Source organism: Neofelis nebulosa, chromosome 11 (assembly GCF_028018385.1).
Source record: "Neofelis nebulosa isolate mNeoNeb1 chromosome 11, mNeoNeb1.pri, whole genome shotgun sequence".
NCBI lineage: Eukaryota > Metazoa > Chordata > Mammalia > Carnivora > Felidae > Neofelis > Neofelis nebulosa.
This window is the reverse complement of record NC_080792.1, coordinates 65,689,801-65,694,796: the sequence shown is the minus strand read 5'-3', so window position 1 is coordinate 65,694,796 and position 4,996 is coordinate 65,689,801.

The window sequence follows — 4,996 nt, the reverse complement described above, 5'->3', positions numbered from 1 at the left end:
GTCTTGTGGTCCCGGGGCTCAGCCTCCAGCGCAGGTCTCCCAAACAGCTGGGGTTGGCAGAGACCACTGAGGGCACCATTGTCCTTCCCAGGGGGACGGTGGGTTTGTTTACAGCAGCAACAGACCAAGGCAGCCATAAACCCCTAAGTGGCCATGATGGGAGAGGGCAGGCCTCCGAGAGCTCTGGGAACCAGGCCCAGAGTTGGCCTCAGCCAACATGGGCCCTGAACTGTATCTAAGCTGGGAGAATTTTTTTTTAAGTTTTTACTTAGTAGAATCCCAAACAGGCTCCACGCTGTCAGCACAGAGCCCCACGTGGGGCTTGAACCCACGAACCACGAGATCATGACCTGAGCCAAAATCAAGAGTGGGTCACTTAGCTGAGCCATGCAGAGGCCCCTATGCTGGGAGAATTTTGCCTTCTACTCAGCACGCCAGGGGTGGCCTTAATACAAAAAGCTGGCAACCCCAGGATGTGAGTCAAATTTCCTGTGACTCCCGGAAGCTCCGAGGGTTGTGTGTGCAGCTGGGAACCGAACTGTGCACCTTCCGGCCCCACATGAGTGCCTCTGGGGTGCTTGGCCAGGCGTGAGTGTTAATGTCCTCCTGTCCCTGGGCAGGATTGTTACTTTTGTCAAATTCGATGGAAGTAAGATAGTATTTCTACAAGTTGGACGTGAACAGATGAGTGACTTTTGTTCCCAGACTCATTCAGTCAAGGAAAGCGATACGAACACACGGAGATGATGGTGTGGGGTCAGATCTCAGTGGCGCCGTTTCCCCGGCACACCTCCCTCATAGCTCCCCCTGACGGTGTCCACCCTGCCCACAAGGATGGGTGTCCCCGTGACCCTTCACTTTCCCATGCTTTCCTCATCCACATTTCTCTTGTGCCCTTCTTTCACCTGAAAACATTCTCCAACACCCTAAAATGCGAAAACAAGACACTCCACCCGTTCACCCATGAGCTGTAAAACAGCCACCTGCTGTGTATACCCTGCGCTGTGCCGGGTGGGCACTGTGTTCCCCAGAGAGAACAGACAGGACCCTCCATTTCCCTGGGACTTAGTAGATGCAGAGTCCGGAAGTCATAGCGAACAGTGAGGTCAAGGAAGGGAATGGTTCCAACGGTCGGGGTCTGGGGGAGCAGCGGCACGTGGTCAGACAGCCCACAGCGTTCGGTGGCTCCCGCCTCAGGAGCGGGAGCAGAGTGGGGTCTGGCGTGGCTGCTGCTCCAGGTGAGGGCAACGGGACCTTACCCTCACTGTGACCCCGAGCTACTTTGCAAAGAGCTCTGAGCTGCAGCGTTGAGAAAGGGCCGTGGGACGAGAGCAGAGGCAGAGGTACAGGCGGAGGAGCCCTGGAGTCACAGTTGGGGGAATGGGGACCGCGGGTGGGCAGTGCCCGCAGCAGTTCTGTCCACAGCACACTGGAAGGGTAGGTGACATCCAAGGGCAGAGGCTGCAGGGCCTGGCTCGGGCTCAGACGGGCTTCCTGCCGCCCATTCATTCCCGCCTCCTGGAGCTTCCCATCCTGCTAACTGGCCTGGCCCTCCAATTCCTCTCGCCTCCGCCACCAGCCACCACCACCCCAAATGCTGCCAAAGGGCCAAATCCAGACACCTCAGAGCTCACGACCCCTTCTGGTGGCATTCAGCACAGGAAGCACAGGTGCACGATCTCTGGAGGCTCTGCTCTGCCTCCCGCGCCTCAGACTTGCCAACCCCTCAGGTGACATTGTTCCCAGGAGCCCATGCTGGCCCCACTGCCTTTCAAGACCAAACCCATCAGACACCGAGGCTTCACCCGGCCCCACCGCTGACCCCAGGTGGCTCACTCAGGCTCTGATTGCTCGGTATAGGTGACGTAGGACAGAGGCTCTGGAATTGGGAGGAACCTGTACTTCCCCTCTGATGTCGAAGAGATCAGACCTTCTGCATGAGCAGCCCTCAGATGATACGTGACTCGGGTAGCTTTCACTTTAAAAACTTCGCTAGCTTTTTTTTTTTTTTTTTTTGACTCTGCAAACCAGAATTCCTAGCATAAGTTTCTCAAACATCTACGGACCGAAATAGATCAAATTGTTTCCCAACCTCTCCTCTCCCCATCAAGAAGTCCTACTCCCTCTCAACCAATATTCCAGCTGTGAGAACAGCCACTGACTTTAACATCCATGTGAGTCACCGCTGCCCCAAGAGGTCAGAAAAATGCAAAGAAGCCAGAGAAGGGAGCAAATGCCTTCCAGCCATAGAGTAAGGTGGGCCCTTGGGGGCGCCAAGCGCTTACTGCACCAGGCGGTAGGGGAAGGTGAAGTTGTCAACCGTTCAACTGCTTTCACCGTCCCTTTTGGGTCTCCGCACCATTATACATCTGCAGCCACCTCCCTTAGCCTGCCTTTAGCTGTGTTCAGCTTCTGGAGAGCAGCCGCTTCAGGGAGAATTGGACCTATAGGACCTGCCACGCAGCACCCCCACAGCCTGAGTGCAGCAGACATGGCATTTCCCGGCATGCACTCAATTTATTTCTTGTGATGCTCAGGTGAAAAGCTCCCCAAACCATCTGGAGAACGGTGGACTTCCCACAATGAACGTCTGCATCTTCTGCTGTACAGAACACCATCCGGGAGGCTCTGAGTTTGTGCATCTGACGTCTTATTATTTAAGGGTCTGTGTTCTAGGCAATGCAGTAAAGTGGGTGAAGCGAGCCTTCTGCCTGGGATGGCTTCAGACGGCCTGGAACTTGCTTCCTCCACCCTCCCTCTCTGGGTGGAAGGAGCGCTGTTTTCCCCACGCACAGCTTGGTGTCCACTGAGGAAGTGTACATTCTGCTCCTCGGGCCACGTCTCTGAAGGTCGGCTTAGCCTCCTTCCTTCCTCAGCAGCCGACCGCCACCCATCCTGGAAGACCGCCAGTCATCACTTCCTCTAAGAGACCTTGCCTCCTCCACTTCCCCTCCTCCTGGACTGGATTTAGTGCCCTCCTGTGCACTCATTGCCACCATTCAGCAAATAAAAGTAAAGAGGGATGTCTTATTTGCTTGGTGCTGGGCACTTCAAGGTGCTGAACAGAGGCTCCTGGCTGGCTCAGTCAGTAGAGCACATGACTTTTTTTTTTTTTTATGTTTGTTTATTTTTGAGAGGGAGACAGACAGAGTGTAAGCGGGGGAGGGGCAGAGAGAGAGGGAGACACAGAATCCAAAGCAGGCTCCAGGCTCTGAGCTGTCAGCATGGAGCCCGATGTGGGGCTTGAACTCACGGACCATGAGATCATGACCTGAGCCGAAGTCAGGTCCTTAACCGACTGAGCCACCCAGGCACCCTGAGCGTGTGATTCTTAATCTCAGGGTCCTGAGTTCAAGTCCCACATTGGACATGGAGCCTACTTAAAATAAAACAAAGTACTGAATAAATAAATACTTCTGCATGAATCTCCAGCTTGTGTGTTTGCTCCTTGAGGACAACTATCACATTTTACTCACCTTTCTAGCTCTGGCATCGTGCAAGCACACAGCAGCTGCCCAATAAATACGATTGTTTGACAAACACTGTACCTATTATATACACATCCAGCCCCTAACACCTCAGGAATCACAATATGAATGCCTTGGATAAGTTAATTTGTACATGAGTAGAAAGGATTGAGGTCAGGGAAGGGGCTTTTCAGCCTAAGGTTGAACAAAAATCACTGGGGGAAAAACACGATCACTGCACTGGAAGGGTCCTGTCCAAAAACTTAGAGCCAGAGAGAGGATCAGAGACCCAGATAGAGGAGCTGAAAGTATAAAAGAGGAGAGCGGCGCCTGGGTGGCTCAGTCAGTTAAACATCGATCGGACTGTGGCTCAGGTCATGATCTCTTAGGTCGTCAGTTTGAGCCCCGCTTTGGGTGAGCCCTGCTTCTCTCTCTCTTTCTCTGTTCCTCGTGGGATTCTCTCTCTCCCTCTCTCTTTGTCCCTCACTCGCTTGTACCCTCTCTCAAAAAAAAAAAAAAAAAAAAAAACCTGTTAGGAGAAAACAGAGGAATAATCTTTATAACTTTGCATTAGTTAATAGTGTTTAGGTATGACACCCAAAGTACAAATGCCAAAAGAAAAAATAGGGAGAGTGGATTTACTCATATCGTGGTGTATAGGAGTGCTTCGTTCCGTTTTATGGCCAAATAATATTCCATTGTGTGGATATACTACATTTTGTTTATCCATTCACCACTTGGTGGACACTTGGGTTATTTCTCCTTTGGGGCTATTTATTGTGAATAATGCTGCCATGAACATTTATGTATCCGTTTTGTATGGAACTATGTTTTTTATTTATTGTTGAGAGAGAGAGAGCGGGGGGGGGGGGGGGCGAGGGCAGGCAGAGAGAAGGGGACAGAGGATCCGAAGCGGGCTCCATGCTGACAGCAGAGAGCCCGATGTGGGGCTTGAACCCACGAACCACATGACCTGAGTCAAAGTAAAACGCGTAATTGACTGGGCCACCTAGGTGCCCCATTTATTTCTTTTTTTAATGTTTGTTTATTTTGTGTGTGTGAGAGAGAGAGAGTCAGGGGGAGGGGCAGAGAGAGAAGGAGAGAGAGAATCCCAAGCAGGCTCTGCACTGTCAGCACAGAGCCCAACGTGGGACTCGAACCCACGGACTGTGAGATCATGACCTGAGCCAAAATCAAGAGCTGGACCCTTAACTGAGCTTCCCAGGCTCCCCTGGAACCTATATTTTCAATTCTCTTGGGTTATGTACCTAGGAGCAGAATTGCTGAGCCTTCTCTTTACTTTTTGAGGAATTGCCAAACACTGTTGCAACATTTTACATTCTCACCAGCAACCTGTGAGGGTTCCAGCTCTGCCTCATATCATGAACTCTTATTAGTGTTTGTCTTTTTGGCGACAGCCATCCTGGTGACTGTGAAACGGTATCTTATTGTGGTTTTGGTTTGCATTTCCCTGATTACTAACAGGTGCTGAGTATCTTTTCTTGTGCTTATTGGTCATTTGTGTATCT